Source organism: Schistocerca americana, chromosome 7 (assembly GCF_021461395.2).
Source record: "Schistocerca americana isolate TAMUIC-IGC-003095 chromosome 7, iqSchAmer2.1, whole genome shotgun sequence".
Classification (NCBI taxonomy): domain Eukaryota; kingdom Metazoa; phylum Arthropoda; class Insecta; order Orthoptera; family Acrididae; genus Schistocerca; species Schistocerca americana.
Window position 1 is genome coordinate 116,572,180 of NC_060125.1, and position 20,868 is coordinate 116,593,047.

General features: G+C 43.9%; 1 protein-coding gene across 1 annotated transcript in view; it reads left to right on the forward strand.

Moving 5' to 3' along the window:
- LOC124622754 (limbic system-associated membrane protein-like) overlaps nucleotides 1-20,868 on the forward strand; it is a 719,050-nt gene that overhangs the window by 539,754 nt on the left and 158,428 nt on the right. The gene's annotated exons all lie outside the window — the stretch shown is intronic.

Here is a 20,868-nt window from a genome sequence, read left to right on the forward strand (position 1 = left end):
GTAGTGAACAGGGAAGCATTATCGATCGATCGCTCGGCAACAGCTCGCCTCAGGAATCCGAAATGTCACGACACAATTTTGCAAATACTGTAGATTCAGGTATTGCGTCCTCACCGTTTTCTCAAATGAGTCAAGACACATTTTCCGCTTGTCAAAATGTGAATGTTGCCGGTGCAAATTCACTGCCGAAAACCACTGAGGAACATGTTTCAGACACCAGTGCATTGTTATTACAATTAATGCAACAAATGGGACAAAAGCTTGAAAAGTTAGACACAATGGAACAAAATCAGAGACAAACACAGCAACAGTTAGACACAATGGAACAAAATTAGAGACAAACACAGCAAAAGCTTCAAAAGTTAGACACAATGGAACAAAATCAGAGACAAACACAGCAAAAGCTTCAAAAGTTAGACACAGTGGAACAAAATCTTAAAAAGTTAGACAAAATGGAACAAAATCTTCAAAAGTTAGACACGACGCTTGAACAAACACATGAAGATTTAACTACTGAGTTACATAACATCGAATCGAAATGTCAAAAAGTCTGTAATGACGTAAAAACACAAATTTGTGAGCATTTCCGACCTATTTTTTCGCGTCATGAAAATGCATTACAGAATCACGAAGCAGCCATAAAAGAACTGCAAACTATTGTTCATGAAAATCATGAGACCTTGCAAGCTAAATTTGACTCAGTTGCATCTACCAATTTGGTTACGCAACTTGCAAAAACTCAGGAAAACTTAAAGGACACAGTAGATACTCTGAAACTTGGTTCAGAAAAACACACTGAGGAAATAAGTACACTATCGGAGAAAGTAGCCGAACTTTCGGATCAGTTCACTAATTTATCTACGAAGGTAGATGATAATCTGAATGACACAAAACCGGTAGTCTTTAATGACACAGAAGAGTGCGAACAAATTAGAAAATTCAAACAGAATCAAAATCAAATCAATACACAGTACAAAAGAGAAATCCGGGAAGTACAAGATCACCTGACACAGGTAATACAAGAATTACGTATTTCAGAGGATACTCGCGCCCCAATACGGGAAGAGGGACACAGAAATACGGAACAGACACAAAATAATAACACAGGGCATTTCGGAAGTTATGAAAGAAATTGGCAATGTGCACCGAATTTTGAGATGGAACGGCCGACACGACCTAACAATGACCGATATGCGACTCGCCGACATGATGATTTTGACTATAAGCTGTTCATGACTACACGTAAATTCAAAGCATTTAAAAATTCTGGCAACGACATTCATCCACAAGCATGGCTCCATCAATTCTCTCATTGTTTTCCTCCCAACTGGTCATTGGAGCACAGGTTAGAATTTATGTGTGGCTACTTGGAGAATGAACCAGCTGTAAGAATGCGATCGGTCATTCACGATTGTCACAGTGAAGGAGAATTTTACCATCCCTTCCTCTCAGCATATTGGTCTCAAGCTACACAAGACCGAGTAAAACATAGCATCATGATGATGAAACACTTTGAACAATCTGAATTTTCCAGTCTTGTCAAATATTTTGAAGACATGTTGCACAAGAATCAGTACCTGACAAACCCATACAGCCCCTCAGAACTCATCCGCATTTGCTTAATCAAATTGCCTGAACATTTACGACATATTATTTTGGCAGGACGTTGCAAAGACGACATTGAAGCTTTTCAGGCAATCCTACAAGAATTAGAAATTGACACAGACAGTCGCCGGATGCGAAAACAGGAAAACAATCACTACAGGTCACATACGTCACAATTCCGTGATGACAGAAACAATAACTGGACACGAAAAGGCTATTCTTACAACGCAAATCGTGACCAAAACAGACACCACCCATATGACAACCGCTGGCAGAGTAATAATAGTTACAGAGAAAGATCGCATTTCCGTAGTAATGACTATCACAGAGACAATCAGAGAAACAGACAATATGGGAACCAAAACAATTTGTAAAATTTTTTGTGGGGAGCATGAGGGCTATGTAAGTAGGCTGTTTAGGTTTTTTTATTGGTAACGCCACCTCTGTATAAAAATCACTGGCTGTGCTGTGTGCAGTCTGTGGCTAGTTTGCATTGTTGTCTGCCATTGTAGTGTTGGGCAGCGGCAGCTGGATGTGAACAGCGCGTAGCGTTGCGCAGTTGGAGGTGAGCCGCCAGCAGTGGTGGATGTGGGGAGAGAGATGGCGGAGTTTTGAAATTTATCATGAACTGCTATATATATATATATGATGATATTAAGGTAAATACATTGTTTGTTCTCTATTAATATCTTTCATTTGCTAACTATCCCTATCAGTAGTTAGTGCCTTCCATAGTTTGAATCTTTTATTTAGCTGGCAGTAGTGGCGCTTGCTGTATTGCAGTAGTTCGAGTAACCAAGATTTTTGTGAGGTAAGCGATTTGTGAAACGCATAGGTTAATGTTAGTCAGGGCCATTCTTTTGTAGGGATTTTTGAAAGTCAGATTGCGTTGCGCTAAAAACATTGTGTGTCAGTTTAAGGACAGTCATGTATAAATTATTCAAAGGGGACGTTTCATGTTTCAACATGGGCACATGGATTGTGAGGCACACAGGTACTGAGGAGACTGAAAGGATGGATGTAGCGTCTAAAGAGGTATGTCTTGATACTCGGTTAGTTTACTGAGCCTGCATGTGCTTATCTCGCTGTTGAAGTTCAGACTCTTGCGTTGATGCGAATATGATCAGCTGGAAGCAACTGACAATAAGCTGCGTCTAGGGAAGCTCAATACGCGGCCATGGCGTACCTCCTTTCGACCACGAAGATGGGATAAGGTCTTGTTTACTCCTCTTCCTGTAGGTCACAGTCCTCTGATACATGGCTTCTTCCTCCAGGGGGAGATTCTCCTATTTGTCGTACTTGTGGCGTATAGATAACTGTGGGCCACCTTTTATTAGAGTCTGTTTTATTCCTGGGCCAGAGACCAGCCTCTATTTTAAGTGACATTGAAACGAATGTGGTTAGAGTATCAAGATTTTGTGATGCGTCCAACTTGTCTCCATAATTTTTGGGGAGATGTTCTGAAAGTGTCAACAAGGTGACTGGTTCACCCATGCTTTTTGGAAGTGGTCAGCTAGTCACATTTCCCTGTCCTTTTCTTTTAGCTCTTCTGTGATTTTACTTCACTTTTCATCCCAGCAATAGCACCTTCACCATTTTCCATTGTTTAAAGTCCTGGGAAATAGAGTGATTGTGTGGGTCAGTGCGACTGGGGTGAGAGTGAATAAATGACTGTCATTTTATACGTTTCCTCCCCACTGTGTGACAAAAATTTTTGACGTTTTATCCACATTCGCTTCTTTCGATATGTCTAGCGACGCTGATAACCTTCGCGTTGAACGCCCATTAGCTCGAAAAACACATATCCTTCCAGAACAGCAGAAAAGGCGGTGGTAGTGATGTTGAGGAGCTCTCTGCTCCTCCAAAAGTTCAGTCTGGTCCTCCCTCCAGCACTATTCCTACCATGACAGCGGTTGTAACTCCGAAGTCTAACCAGGGGCAAAATATCGAAGTCAAAGGCTAGGACACAGCCTCTGACGGAGGCCAGAGATAAGCAGTCTAACGATTTGCATGTTGCTCTTTCTCTGACGTTTCTCACAATTTGCCTTTGCAGCCAATGGAGCTTGGTGTTGGCCTAGGGCACTCATCTTGCCCCTATTGCCGAACCTCCACCCATTATGGGCTCCCTGATGCTTGTGTTTACAGGAAACACATTTCAAAGCCACTAACAGCCCTACGATATGAGGCCATACCTTCCGCCATAAGAATGACCCGACTGGAGAAAGAGTCAACGGAGGGGTTACTGTGATTGTCAATAACACACACACCTCATTTGCTCTCATTCGTTACTGACGTACAAGCAGTAACTGTTACTGTTCTTGTAGGTCAAAAGATCTCTATCTGCTTCCTGTATTTACCTTCACAGCATGCAGTATTCTGAGGTTCTCACAGGCCTTATTGCAAAACTCCTCCTCCTGTTTCTCCTACTGGGTGATTTCCATTCCCAAAACGTATTATGGGGATTGCACCATACTTGTCGACAGGGGTCGAGTCTTGGAGAACATCATTATGTCTCAGAAGATGTGCACCCTGGACGTAGACCCACTCATTTCTCGGCTGCTACTGTGTCGTCTACAGGCATCGACCTATCTTCCTGCTCTGCAGTCCCTGCAGACTCAGCATACTCGGAAGCAACTGATGATCTTCAGTCCAGTGACCACTTTCCACTGTTGATCCACCTACTGGGTGGAAGATTGTTTCAACAAAAGCCACCGAAATACATTGTCAACAGGGCTATTTGAATGCTGTTCATCACGCCGCTGACTTATCCATCCCAAAGTCTTCAGGTCATGTTAGAAGGAAACCTGTACCTTGGTGGACCAGTGAGTGCCTTTCAGCAATCTGGGAGAAGTGTGCGTTTCTTCCATGGTGTAAATGCTACCCAATAGCAGACAACTTCGCAGCCTTTCGAGTCGCAAGACCCAAGGTTTGAAGTATAATTAAGGAGAGCAATAAACGTTCATGGCAAGCGTTCCTGGACACCATCAATTGCTCCAATCCTTCTACAAAACTATGGGAAAATTTCCAATAAAGACAGTCGTTTACCAATAGCAGCAGTGCCGGACAGGACTGTCTCCAAACAATGCCTGGAGATATCGTTCACACGATGGCAGAACATTTTACACAGACTACTGCCAATGGCAGCCAGGATCCGGAGTATCGCCTCTATCGTGCGACTGTGGCGAGGGGCAAGTTGGACTTCAGATCCAACAATTCTGAGTCTTACAAGTACCCTTTATTTGTGTGGGAAATGGAGTGAGCACTATCTGAGACTCGCGACACTGCACCTGGTTACCACCAAATCAGGTACTGCATGCTTCGTCGTTTGCTATAGCGTCAAAGGAAATCCTCCTCGATTGTTTTAATTTCACACGGCAGGCAGGCAACATCTGTAACTCGTAGAGAGAGGCATTTTTGATACTCCTCTTCAAACGACGAAAGGACAGCACATGTTCAGTATTTACTGGAGTATCGTCTTAACAAGCTGTGTTAGAAAGACACTGAAGCGAATGGTTAAACATTGACTGGTCTGGTTGTGTGCATTATGGAGAAAAATGGCTCTGAGCACTATGGGACTTAACATCTGTGGTCATCAGTCCCCTAGAACTTAGAATTACTTAAACCTAACTAACCTAAGGACATCACACATCCATGCCCGAGGCAGGATTCGAACCTGCGACCGTAGCAGTCGCACGGTTCCAGACTGAGCGCCTAGAACCGCTATACCACCGCGGCCGGCCCATTATGGAGACTGCAGTCCACTGTCGACAACCTGACCCTGCTAGAGGCGGATATTCAGCAGGATTTCCTACATAAACATCACTACCTCATTATATTCTTTGACATCAATAAGGCACACAACAGTACTTGCAGACACAGTAATTTAGAGCAATTTCACCAAAAGGGCTTTGGTGGCCACCTCCTAACTTCAAACGGTCTTTGCCGTCTAAGCGGTTTTTTAGGTCCCACGTTGGTGACACACTGTCAGATCGTTTTGAGCAGGAGAATGGTATCCCGCGGGGTAATGTTGTAAGTATTACCCTCTTTGCCATAGCCATTAACAGTTTCACGTCTACTGCGTGGAGTTCTGTACAATGCTCCTTATTTGTGGACGATTTTTCCGTCTGTTATTCCTCATGCAGTCTTGCAACAACGATTCGTCCGTTGCAACTTAGTATGCGGAGCGTAGAGGCGTGGGCTACAAACACAGGTTTACAGTGTTCGGCAAATATGTGTGTTTACGTTCACTTTAATCACCCTCATCGTATTTTTAATTTATCCGACTTGCATATGAGGCATATCATTTCACATTTTAAAGACTCCAAACTGCCGTGGTTACCACACCTAAGACACCTTAAAGCCAGAACCCAGAAGGCCCTGAATATCATAAAGTTCCTTGGCAACAGGTCTTGGGTTTTATAGGGCATGTGTTCGCTGCTAGACTATAGGCGCACAGCCTATTCCTATCTGAAGACAATTGATGGTATCCATGGTGAAGGGATTACGCTGGCTGCAGGTTCTTACAGGACCAGCCCCATACCCACTCTCTGTGCTGAGGCTGGGGAACCACCATCCACACTCCGGCCGCAGCTCCTCGCACTGCGTCAGAGCACCTAAGTTCCTCGCAGCTCCGACTTCACCTGCATACCATACACTCGATCGTCCACGTCTGGCACACCTTTTCCAGCGTGTGGTGGAACCCCTTGTTATCGAGCACATGGAACCACAAAAGAAGTGTGTGAAATCTTTATGGGACTTAACTGGTAATGTCATCAGTCCCTAAGCTTACACACTACTTAACCTAAATTATCCTAAGGACAGACACACACACCCATGCGAGAGGGAGGACTAGAACCTCCGCCGGGACCATGGAACCACAAATCCAGGGTTTTAACCTCCTGATACCATGGTTACCGCAAAAGCCCATAGCAATTTTAGATTTAGCACAGTACAGGAGAGATTGCAGTCCTCCTTATGTTTTTAATACATTATATTATGACATTTTAACTGAGCACCGAAACTCCACAGTTGTCGTTACGGATGGGTCGAAACAGGAGGACTCCATTGGTTGCTCTGCTGTTTTCGCTAATCACGTCCTCAAAGTGTGACTGCCTCGAGACTTTACTGTATTTGACGCGGAATTATATGCGATCTTGTGGGCAATAGAGCAGATGAGATATGCTTCGAGTGCTAAATTCCTTGTCTGTTTCGATACTCTGAGTGCGCTCTCATAAATTCTTGAACCTGTCAGATGAAATAGTCCACGATATCCAGACGCCCCCCTTCAACTACAACGGATGGGAAAGGAGATATCTGCCTGCTGGGTAGCAGGGCACGTGGGTATCGTGGGAATGAAAGTCTGGATGTAGCAGCCAAGGAGGCATGTCGTGATCCTCAGTTATTTCAGTGTGCCGTATCCCTGCATGCTATCGTCTCGCTGTTAAGGTACAGAGTCATGCCTCGATGGGAAGACGAGTGCCTTGAAGTGACAGGTAAAAGGATGTGTTTTGTGAAGCCCACTACGCGGCCGTGGCGTACCTTCTTTCTGCGACGAAGACTGGAAGAGATCCTCCTTACTCGTCCTCGCACAGGCCGCAGTCCACTGACGCATGGCTTCTTGCTCTGGCGGGAGGTCCCTTCAACATGTAGTGCTTGCGGTGTACAGATCGCTGTGCGCCACATTTTGCTGTACTGTGTTTCATTTTCGGACAGAGGACAACGGCAGATTTGTCGGCAGATCGAGTCCTATTTTAAGTAACGAATCTGGTTAACATTTTACGGTTTCGTGATCTGTCCAGCTTGTTCCCGAATATCTTAGGTAGCTATTCTTAATGTGTTAACACGGTGACCCCCTTGCCCATGTGTCTTGGAACTGTTCTGCGGTCATACCTCCTTTCGCCGTTCTTTTATCTCCTGTGTCATCTTACTTCTGTTTTCACCCCAGGTGTAACAACAATGGACTCATCAGCAAGACGGGAAACGTTGAGCATCCACTGAGTATGACAATTTTTCATTGGTTATCGGGTGAGGTTGACAGTCCAGCAACAGCACTCTGATCAGTGGAAGGCGCTGTGTAGCACCTTTCAGCATATCTCCTTTGTTTTGCGGCGTGTGATATGGAGTGATAGTGTGAGTCAAGGCGAGTGACGTAGGAGTGAATGAGTGAACGGATGACTGACTCGGTGAATGAGTGAATGAGCGAGTGATTGTGCCAATCTTATTAACTCTTTTCTCATCTTTCGTTTCTTTTATTGTTTGAAAGTGCGCTGATAACCACGCCATTGAGCGCCGATACAACCCAAACACAACAAAAACAGCGCCTTTCACTGATCACTGTGCTGTTGCTGTGACTATCAACCTCGCCCGTTAACCCATGAAATGCTGTCGGGCTCAGTGGATGCCCAAAGTTTCCCATCTTGCTGATGCGTCCGTTCATACCCTGATCGGTGCTGAATGGGGGTATGCAAAACAGGGAATCAGGAAAGTTCTGATACATTTTTGTGCCACAAAAGCAAGAGAGTTTCGGAACACGTACGAGTTTTATTACAGACATTAGACCATTCTTGCATAGACAGCCAAATAACCCACAAGTCGAAAAAACAATAACAACTATCAACACAATCATACACAACAAAATACACTCCTGGAAATGGAAAAAAGAACACATTGACACCGGTGTGTCAGACCCACCATACTTGCTCCGGACACTGCGAGAGGGCTGTACAAGCAATGATCACACGCACGGCACAGCGGACACACCAGGAACCGCGGTGTTGGCCGTCGAATGGCGCTAGCTGCGCAGCATTTGTGCACCGCCGCCGTCAGTGTCATCCAGTTTGCCGTGGCATACGGAGCTCCATCGCAGTCTTTAACACTGGTAGCATGCCGCGACAGCGTGGACGTGAACCGTATGTGCAGTTGACGGACTTTGAGCGAGGGCGTATAGTGGGCATGCGGGAGGCCGGGTGGACGTACCGCCGAATTGCTCAACACGTGAGGCGTGAGGTCTCCACAGTACATAGATGTTGTCGCCAGTGGTCGGCGGAAGGTGCACGGGCCCGTCGACCTGGGACCGGACCGCAGCGACGCACGGATGCACGCCAAGACCGTAGGATCCTACGCAGTGCCGTAGGGGACCGCACCGCCACTTCCCAGCAAATTAGGGACACTGTTGCTCCTGGGGTATCGGCGAGGACCATTCGCAACCGTCTCCATGAAGCTGGGCTACGGTCCCGCACACCGTTAGGCCGTCTTCCGCTCACGCCCCAACATCGTGCAGCCCGCCTCCAGTGGTGTCGCGACAGGCGTGAATGGAGGGACGAATAGAGACGTGTCGTCTTCAGCGATGAGAGTCGCTTCTGCCTTGGTGCCAATGATGGTCGTATGCGTGTTTGGCGCCGTGCAGGTGAGAGCCACAATCAGGACTGCATACGACCGAGGCACACAGGGCCAACACCCAGCATCATGGTGTGGGGAGCGATCTCCTACACTGGCCGTACACCACTGGTGATCGTCGAGGGGACACTGAATAGTGCACGGTACATCCAAACCGTCATCGAACCCATCGTTCTACCATTCCTAGACCGGCAAGGGAACTTGCTGTTCCAACAAGACAATGCACGTCCGCATGTATCCCGTGCCACCCAACGTGCTCTAGAAGGTGTAAGTCAACTACCCTGGCCAGCAAGATCTCCGGATCTGTCCCCCATTGAGCATGTTTGGGACTGGATGAAGCGTCGTCTCACGCGGTCTGCACGTCCAGCACGAACGCTGGTCCAACTGAGGCGCCAAGTGGAAATGGCATGGCAAGCCGTTCCACAGGACTACATCCAGCATCTCTACGATCGTCTCCATGGGAGAATAGCAGCCTGCATTGCTGCGAAAGGTGGATATACACTGTACTAGTGCCGACATTGTGCACGCTCTGTTGCCTGTGTCTATGTGCCTGTGGTTCTGTCAGTGTGATCATGTGATGTATCTGACCCCAGGAATGTGTCAATAAAGTTTCCCCTTCCTGGGACAATGAATTCACGGTGTTCTTATTTCAATTTCCAGGAGTGTAAATTAAAATACAACTATGGAAGAGTTACAACTACTGGTTTATATAGGAGCACTCACTACACTAAATATACACACTAGGCAGAGATCAGAACCAACCAACACACAGAAGAAACCCACAAAACCAGCATGGCAACACAAGCTACAGATCGGAACAGAAAAACTGAGAAAAGACATCGGACAGTTAACACAATTTATAAGACATGAAATATGAGACAAAAAACGAGAAAGGTTAGGTAAAATCTCACAACAAGAAGCGATAGAGCAATTAGATGAAAAGAAGCAGAAATTACAAGCATTGGCCAAACGACTTAGAAGATACTAAAAAAGTGAAAATAGAAGGAAACAAAACCAAACATTCAACATAAACCAGAAGAAATTTTACCAGACAATAGATAACACACACATTAAAATAGACAATCCACCAAATATAACAGACATGGAACACTTCTGGAGCAACATATGGTCAAACCCGGTATAACATAACAGGCATGCACGGTGGATACAAGCAGAAACAGACACATACAAGATGATACCACAAATGACTGAAGTGATAATTTTGCAACATGAAGTCACCCAAGCAATTAATTCTACTCACAATTGGAAAGCCCCTGGAAAAGATAAAATAGCAAATTTCCGACTAAAGAAGTTCACCTCAACACATTCACATCTGATTAAATTATTTAACAGTTACATTGCAGACCCATACACATTACCTGATACACTTACACATGGAATAACTTATCTGAAACCTAAAGATCAAGCAGGCACAGCAAACCCAGCTAAATATCGCCCCATAACATGCCTACTAACAATATACAAAATGTTAACTTCAGTCATTACACAGAAATTAATGACACATACAACACAGAACAAAATTGTAAAAGAAGAACAAAAAGACTGTTGCATAGGAGCACGAGGATGTAAAGAGCAACTGATAATAGATGCAGAGGTGACATAAAACTAAACAAAGGTCGCTACATTATGAATACATTGATTACCAACATGGTTTTGATAGTGTACCCGACTCATGGCTACTACAAATATTGGAAATATACAAAGCAGATCCTAAATTGATACAGTTCCTAAACATAGTAATGAAAAATTGGAAAACCACACTTAATATCCAAATAAATTCAAATAATATCACATCACAGACAATACAGATTAAGCGTGGAATATACCAAGGAGACTCATTAAGTCCTTTCTGGTTCTGCCTTGCTCTGAACCCACTATCCAACATGCTAAATAATACAAATTATGGATACACTATTACTGGAACATACCAACACAAAATCACATTTGCTATACATGGATGATCTAAAACTACTGGCAGCAACAAATCAACAACTCAACCAATTACTAGAGATAACGGAAGTATTCAGCAATGATATAAATATGGCTTTTGGAACAGACAAATGTAAGAGAAGATTATGTATTGGTTAACCACAGCGACTGCATAGAAGCGATGGAAAAAAGAAATGCCTATAAATATCTAGGATACAGACAAAAATAGGAATAGAGAATACAAATATTAAAGAAGAACTAAAAGAAAAATATAGACAAAGACTAACAAAAATACTGAAAACAGAATTGACAGCAAGAAACAAGACAAAAGCTATAAATATTTATGCTATACAAATATTGACCTACTTATTTGGAGTAGTGAAATGGAGTAACACAGACCTAGAAGGACTCAATACACTTACACGATCACAATGCCACAAATCTAGAATACATCACATACAGTCAGCAACAGAAAGATTCACATTAAGCAGAAAGGAAGGAGGAAGGGGATTTATCGACATAAAAAACCTACATTATGGACAGGTAGACTATTTAAGAAAATTCTTTACAGAACGAGCAGAAACTAGCAAAATACACAAAGCAATCACTCATATAAATACATCAGCTACACCACTGCAATTTCATAACCACTTCTACAACCCTTTAGATCACATAACATCAACAGATACGAAGAAAGTAAATTGGTAAAAGAAAACACTACATGGCAAGCACCCATATCATCTAACACAGCCACACATCGATCAAGATGCATCCAACACATGGCTAAGAAAAGACAATATATACAGTGAGACGGAAGGATTCATGATTGCAATATAGGATCAAACAGTAAACACCAGATATTACAGCAAGCATATTATTAAAGATCCCAATACCACAACAGATAAACGCAGACTTTGCAAACAACACATAGAAACAGTAGATCGCATCACAAGCAGATGTACAATACTAGCAAATACAGAATACCCCAGAAGACATGACAATGTATCAAAAATAATACATCAACAACTTGCCATACAACATAAACTAATAAAACAACACGTTCCCACATACAAGTATGCACCACAAAATGTACTGGAGAATGATGAATACAAATTATACTGGAACAGAACCATTATAACAGATAAAATAACACCACGTAACAAACCTGACATCATACTCACCTATAATAAGAAGAAATTTACACAACTAATCGAAATACCCATACCCAATACAATATATACAACAAATATACAGAAGAAAACAGGAGAAAAAATTGAAAAATACATCCAACTGGCTGAGGAAGTCCAGGACATGTGGCATCAGGATAAAGTTGACATTATACCAATTATACTATCAACTACAGGAGTCATACCACACAATATCCACCAGTACATCAACGCAATACAGCTACATCCAAACGTATATATACAACTCCAGAAATCCGTAATTATTGATACATGTTCAATTACCCGAAAGTTCCTAAATACAATGTAACGTATACCGTACAGTTAAAAGGAAGTCACGCTTGATCAAGGTCCGCATCACTTTCCATTTTTAACCAGACATAATGTCTGAGAAAGGAAAGAAATAATAATAATAATCATCATAATTAAATATTGATGAAAGAAAAGAAATGTATGTATATTTGTAAAATAATTGACAATCAAAGTAAGGACGTTTGCAAAGCTTGTAATGAAAAGACTATGACTGCACCATCATGTAATGAAAAGACTATGACTGCACCATCATGCCTAATTATTTTAGATGCCAGCCACCTAAACTTTGCGATGTACACTGATGAGTCGAGATATTATAGAGATCGTCTCGTAGCACGGGTTGAACGCCACCTGGTGGCATCGTCTGAACGTGAAGCGGTAGGAAAATATGTAAGAGGAGCAGACGCGAATCGGTAATCATTCTAGTTGCGATATTGGCCACAAAAGAGAAAAATACATTAACATAAGCGTCTTTCACAAAGGGCAAATTACTAGAAACCAACACCTCTGAAACAGAGGAACTGCTCGGCTGTTCGCGTGCTACTTTCGTGAGCACCTACGGAAAACAGTTGAAAGACGGCGAGACCAGGGTAGGTTACGGTGTGGTGGTCGTCGACGCCACACCACAGAACGCGGAGGTCCGAGGCTGGCCCGCTCTATAAAGTAGGACAGGCGACGATCCGTGGGAGATCGTAATACTGTTTCCGAGAACTTCGTTCAACACCCATTTCTTAGCGTGGGGCTCCACAACAGCAGAATCCTACGTGTTTCAGTGTTGTAAATCCATTGACGTCGTCAGGTGCTATTGGAATGGGCACAGCATAGTCGATGCTGGATCGTGTCGCCTGGTAGGGTGTGGAAACTTGTGGTAAGCTGTTATGGGACCAAACTGCTGACGTCATCTGTCCTATCCTTACACACTACTTAATCTAACGCAAACTAACTTACGTTAAGGACGAAACACACACCCACGCCCGAGGGAGAATTCGGACCTCCAGCGTGTGGAGACTCGTGGACTGTGACAAAACGCCGCAGACTGCGCGGCTGTGCTGCACGACCTGGTAGGGTTTATCACGTTTCTTGTCACACCAGCTCAGTGGTCGTTTCTAGATACGCTGTCATCCAGGCGAACAGCTTCTCGAAAGGTGCAACAATCCGAGGATGCAGGCCGATGCGGGAATTTATCGTGCTTCGGGCAACTCACCTCTCCATGGAACCTGTAGCAGTAGTCGAGGACACCGTGAGTAGCGGGACAAAGTTCGTTTTGCCCCACATTCCATTGTTGCAACATGTATCCAAGATGGCGGCGATGACGTCATCCAAGATGGCGGTATGTAGACTTGGCAACAGTGTATGATGTCATCCAAGATGGTGGATTTTGGGGGGAAGTTTGAATTTTGGCGGGAAAATAGGTCAAATGGGCTACCTCCACTAACCTAACCCTCCAGAAAAAAATTGACGTCAATTTCAAATTCCAGCAGTATAATGGCTGCAAGACCATACTTGTCTTTATTATTATTCATTATCATTTATTATCATTCATTATCATATATTATAATTTATTACTATTTATTATTATTATTTATTATTATTGGCCTACCTCCACTAGAAAATTGCGCCGAATTCAAATTTCAATACGATAATGCCTCGTAAACTGTACTTCTATTTCGCATCATTATCATCTATTATTTATTCACGATGTCCGACTTTGGCGGGAAGAAAGCCATTTGCCTTACATCCATAGCAAAAATCTGTCACAACTTCAAATTCCAGCACTATAATCGATCACACGTACGAAACAGTCCACATACTACAAATTTCAACTGTCACAATGGTAGGTTGTCCGTTCACCAAGTGTATTCGCCCCTCCCATACGTTTCGTGCCAAAATTATTCGCCCGAGAGTGGAATCTTCCCCAAGCTCACACAACCGCCGGTCCACCACGTGGCTTGCTTGACAAGGAACGCTCTCGTTAAGTTAACTGACACAAGTTCATCTGCTCTCTACTGCGAGCGCACGTTACAATCAGACATGCGCCATGCTGCCGCCCTGCGGGCGTCACGCCGCTTACATCACACACCCTCGGATGCCACGTCCGTACACACGCCGTACATAGTCTTCTGTAAATATGATTACACTCATATCGCACATCTAACCTATAAATTACCTAAGTACTTAATTCCATTTCAATTTTAATCATATTAAATAATTAAATTTACAATTTCATATAGGTATGAAAAGGTCTTCAACTACCTACTTTCAACTACTTTTCAAGGACCAGACAGCCACCTCTTCCTAGGAACCCTCGCCAGGTTTGAATTCTTGCAGTAAAGAATGGTCCCTAGCGCTTTCGCTACCAACCTAAAAATATGCATGTAAGGAAAGGACACTTGTACTAACCTCAGCCACCCGACCACCACTTCCTCCTAGGAACCCTCGCCAAGTTTGAATTCTGGCAGCAAAGAAAGTTTAATTACTTTTTCGCTACCAACCTAAGAAAATTCTGCGTAAAGAAAGGGACACTTGTATTAACCTCAGTCACCCGACCACCACTTTCTCCTCGGATAAGGCGCCAAGTGTGAAATCAGCCAGTAAACAAAGCTCACTTGCGTTTCCGCTACCAACGTAAGAGAACTGCTGCAAACGAAGCTCACCACCACCACCACTTCCTAGTGGTTCAAATGGCTCTGAGCACTATGGGACTTGACTGCTGTTGTCATCAGTCCCCTAGAACATAGAACTACTTAAACCTAACTAACCTAAGGACATCACACATCCATGCCCGAGGCAGGATTCGAACCTGTGACCGTAGCAGTCGCGCGGTTCCAGACTGTAGCGCCTAGAACTGCTCGGCCTCCAAGGCCGGCCCACTTCCTAGTGGCAGGTGGTAAAAGCACTCAGTGCGCACTAGGCTGATGGAGGGAGGAAGGAGTGTACGTTATTTATTTGCGAGCAATTTATTTAGGGATGGAGTATATGTATCACAGAAGACACGTTCTGACATGCCCCTCAGCATACAGAACTGCAAACCACTCCTACGTAACTCATGTATAAAACTCTACACACAGTTCCTAATTGTAAACTGCCAAAAATAACACATTGCACAGCCTACAGACATGCGAACCACTCATAAACAATGCACAGCATTTACGTCCATGTAGCGAAACAACTCTTAAATTGTCAAAATAATAATCCATGTAAAAGACTGCTTGCTGATCATCAACTGTCGAAATCATACACCAGCCTTTATTTAAACAATTAGAGGCAATACCACCACCAAGTGTATTCGCCACTGAGCCTGAACTTTGATCATATCGATGCCCCTAGAGGACGCTGTAGTGACGCAAGTACCGTAATCTAAGATGGCGCCACCTAGTGTGTTTACAACGAGCTCCATGCCCCAATTGTCTTACAAGGGGAGGCCGCCAATTGTGAAATTCAGATTCGATTCATACTGCGCATAATAAAAGCTCATGGCCAGAGGAGTAATGTGGCAAAGCACCAAGATGCACTTCTCACCCGTTATCGAGAAAATCGACAATTAAAAGAAACCGTTGCGATGAAATACTCTCTACGATTAACAGCTTTCCAGAGCGTACTGGCGCAGCGGTAAGCGCTAGGGTTCGTAATCTGAAGGTCGCCGGATCGAATCCCGCGCCATGCAACTTTTTTTTTTATTACTAGTTTTTTGTAATTCATATATATATATATATATATATATATATATATATATATATATACTGGCGCAGCGGTAAGCGCTCGGGTTCGTAATCTGAAGGTCGCCGGATCGAATCCCGCGCCATGCAACCTTTTTTTTTTATTACTAGTTTTTTGTAATTCATATATTGCTTATGCATGTTGGTGAAGGCGGATCGCTCTCCAATTGTACCGCCTCCATTTTTCCGTTTGTTTAACAGGGTGTACCAAAGCTCTCCCGTCCGCACTGATTTTCGACGATTATAAGTTGCGCTAGGGACCGCATCTACCTTCTTTCGAAGTTAGCAGGCAACTACGCTGTTATGCGGCGGCTCGTTTCGGCCCATTCAACATCTGTCCTTCAAGTGTAACGAGCGAGTAACGGAGTTTATATTTCATACGTGCCACAGCAAATCTGTGTTCGTGGCGTTTCTATTCTAATTCGAACGTTTGACTTACGCTATACGTATTCGTTTCGGAATATCGTTTCTACGTCTTCCATTAACTATACGTGGTTAACATTATGAAGACAATTAATAATATTTGTGAAATACAACTTTGTTTGCGGAAAACATAATGATGTTCGAAGCGCCAGTTTTTCCGCGACAAACGACTTTCAACAACTTATTATATGCATAATTGTTGCAACTGATTGCCGGGAATTTTTTTTTTATATATATATATATATATATATATATATATATATATGAATTACAAAAAGCAAATACTAAAAAAAAAAATTCGCATGGCGCGAGCTTCGAACCGGCGACCTTCAGATTACGAACCCGAGCGCTTACCGCTGCACCACAACGCTGTAGAAAATTTTTGATCGTAGAGAGTATTTCATCGCAACGGTTTCTTTTAACTGTCGATTTTCTCGACAACAGCTGAGAAGTGCATCTTGGTGCTTTGCCACATTACACCTCTGGCCATGAGCTTTTATTATGCGCAGTATGAATCGAATCTGAATTTCACAATTGGCGGCCTCCCCTTGTTAGTACATTTCCTCGCCATCGGAGTACGCCACAGCGACACCAGCTGATGACGGAAATACAGTTATCCATGATGGCGGTATACAGTGTTGGTTGGTTGGTTGGTTGTTTCGGGGAAGGACACCAGACAGCGAGGTCATCGGTCTCATCGGATTAGGGAAGGACGGGGAAGGAAGTCGGCCGTGCCCTTTGAAAGGAACCATCCCGACATTTGCCTGGAGCGATTTAGGGAAATCACGGAAAACCTAAATCAGGATGGCCGGACGCGGGATTGAACCGTCGTCCTCCCGAATGCGAGTAAACAGTGTGTTCCCCACAAGGTCTACGACGCTGTCGTCCGTTTTGCGACGTAAATCAAGATCGTGAGAGAAGACGACTCAGCCTGATCTGGGCTGCTGGGGGGAGTAAAGAACGGGTTCACTCCATTTAGTTTCAAACATTTTCTTTAGCGATCGAATATATCCATCACACTGATGCACAACATACACCCTAATGTGCTTGGTGTCACAATACACAGTTTGCACACACGCAAACAACTCCCAATTTCAGTACACAACAGCAAACTGCTCGGCTTCCGCAAACATGAGGTGATGACAGCCGCATTCATACACCATGCCCATGGAATTCTTCTCCAAATATGTGTTCACCTAGACACAGCTCTTGGCGCAACTGGCCAGGAATGCGCACTCTGCTGCACCCACCAGCCACCGCCACCGAACACAGGTGAAAGTTACATTCCTCTATACAGTCACCATTATACTGTCATAGCACTCCAAAATGCGTTTACGACAGTCTTATATTCGAGGCATCTCCAGGCGCAGCTAGTCTTTACCATTGAATGCAGAACATCACAGGGCGTGTTGACACACGCGCTCAACCGCACGCGTTTTGGAGTGCTATGACAGTATAATGGTGACTGTATAGAGGAATGTAACTTTCACCTGTGTTCGGTGGCGGTGGCTGGTCGGTCGCGCCAGGAGCTGTGTCTAGGTGAACACGTATTTGGATAGGAATTTCATGGGCATGGAGTATGAATGCGGCTGTCGCTACCTCATGTTTGCAGAAACATAAAAAAAATCATCATTTTTGTTTCGATTAATACCATTTTTAACCAAATAATCTAGTGTCTGTTCGTTGTTTCCCAATTAAATGGCCCGTTACTGCGAACAGAAAAATCCTCTGCTAACGTGTAGATTCTTGACATGCTTCCGAATCCCCGAAAGTTAGAACTTCTGCATTCTCTTCACTGTTCAGAACTCATCTGAACAGATACTGCACCTGAATATTCATAGCTAAACGATTCACTTCCACTTTTACCACTAAGCCGGCCGAAGTGGCCGTGCGGTTAAAGGCGCTGCAGCCTGGAACCGCAAGACCGCTACGGTCGCAGGTTCGAATCCTGCCTCGGGCATGAATGTTTGTGATGTCCTTAGGTTAGTTAGGTTTAACTAGTTCTAAGTTATAGGGGACTAATGACCTCAGCAGTTGAGTCCCATAGTGCTCAGAGCCATTTGAACCATTTTACCACTAAAATATAAGTTCAGTAGCGGTATTTTCTGTAAAAGTCTTTTTTCTTCAGCTTTATTTCCATAACCAGCACCACTTAACTTAAATCGTCCGTCCACACCGCTACCGTGAACTAGAGAAAGAGATTTGAGATGTTGAGTGTTGGAAACTGAACATATAGTAGACACCCAAGTATCCGGCCTAATGTGACGGAAAGTCATGTTAGCCAACAAAAACACCAGATGCGACGGAGTTTCATAAATTCTCTCTTTCAGCGCGCTTTTTTATGCCGAAACCCACTTTTATTAACGTTTTCCTATTTCCGTAATAACTACAAGTTTTTTTCGTTTATCACCTATTTTGAGCTCTTTAACTAAAACACAAAAAGAGGCTCAAAATAACAGTTTAACAACGCACGCACTTACGCCGTCTGATATGCAGCTGAAGAAACAAACAACACAGGATAGCCGAGAGAGCTGCTCTCTACGCGTGTTCATTGTTGTTTGTGATCGCTTCTAAATATGGTTTTTCCCGTAATTTATTCAATAATATAATTGTGACTCCAGAAGTGCTAGAACCACAAAAGATATACAAAACACATTGAATGGCCAAACAGCAGTCCACCCGGCGCCTGCTTGCTAGAGTTTTGGAAAAGTTCAGTACGTACAATAACTGAATCCTCATTTTATTATGGACCAATATTATTATGATGTTAATCAAGAAAATCGGATAGTAAGGAGGCTGGAAAGTCACAAGCCGAATAGTCGAGAGTACTTTGTTTATATCAAATACGACAGAACCAACTTCATCATGACCCGTTAGTAGTCGGATTATGTAACTTAATTTAAAGTTGAGAACAACGGGAAATGTGGTGCGTTTGTTGGCAACATGGCCACGAATGGATGAAGAATTACACTACACGCCGCACTCAAGATCTCGTAGGCTACGTGATGAGGTGGAGAGTAAGGCCGTGTCAAACGAAGCTCGTGTGTTCAGAACACTCTCTGACCACTTCGGTCGGCAGCTCTCAACCAGAGCGCGGACGGGACGATGCGATCCAGCGGTAGAATGGAGATCGTTGCGAGCGAGTCAGCAGTTGTCCAGTAAATAGGAGATGCACTTCTAATCACGATTAACTGTTGCCTTTACTTGCACTTGCTGCGAGGTAACGAACAAAACTGAAATATAAATTTGACGCTAAACGACAAGATGACGGAGAATTTAACTATTTTCGCAAGGAACTGTGGTCTTGGGAAGCTCGTTTCTTCAGCTGTTTTCGAATATCTCGCGAGAAAATGGAAACGTTACACAAGCTCATTTAACCGAAAGTCTGAAAAATTGAAACGAACAAGTAAAAGCCCATGTGTTCACGGGAAAGACTTGTAAATTTGTTTGAGGCAAGCACATTATTTACGATGACAACTGACTCCTCTGTCGCTGCTTTGTAGATCATTATTTATGACAGAACATTGTTTACGCTAGAAAACCATTCGCTTAATTTCGCTGTTTATTGTAAATAAATATTTCCAAAATAGTAGTAATCATAAAACACGGAGCTATATTAACAAAGTATAAACTGTAAAATATTGTCAATACTGTATGCAAACACGTTTGAGCTACAGATCAGTCGTTAGTCATCTACACCAGGGGTGGCCACACTTTTAGCTTACCTGGGCCACACGGGGAGAAGACTACTGTTTTGAGGCCGCACATGATACACCTACCAATAATGCACGCCGGAAAGAAGGAAAAACAAAGGAGAGAGAGAGAGAGAGAGAGCGATTGGGTTGCGTTGTTGTGAGGGAGGAGACCAAACAGCGAGGTCATCGGTCTCATCGGATTAGGGAAGGACGGGAAAGGAAGTCGGCCGTGCCCTTTCAAAGGAGCCATCGCGGCATTTGGTTCAAATGGCTCTGAGCACTATGCGACTTAACTTCTGAGGTCATCAGTCGCCTAGAACTTAGAACTAATTAAACCTAACTAACCTAAGGACATCACACACATCCATGCCCGAGGCAGGATTCGAACCTGCGACCGTAGCGGTCACGCGGTTCCAGACTGAAGCGCCTTTAACCGCACGGCCACACCGGCCGACCCCGGCATTTGCCTGGAGCGATTTAGGGAAATCACGGAAAACCTATATCAGGATGGCCGGACTCGGGATTGAACCGTCGTCCTCCCGAATGCGAGTCCAGTGTGCTAACCACTGCGCCACCTCGAGAGAGAGA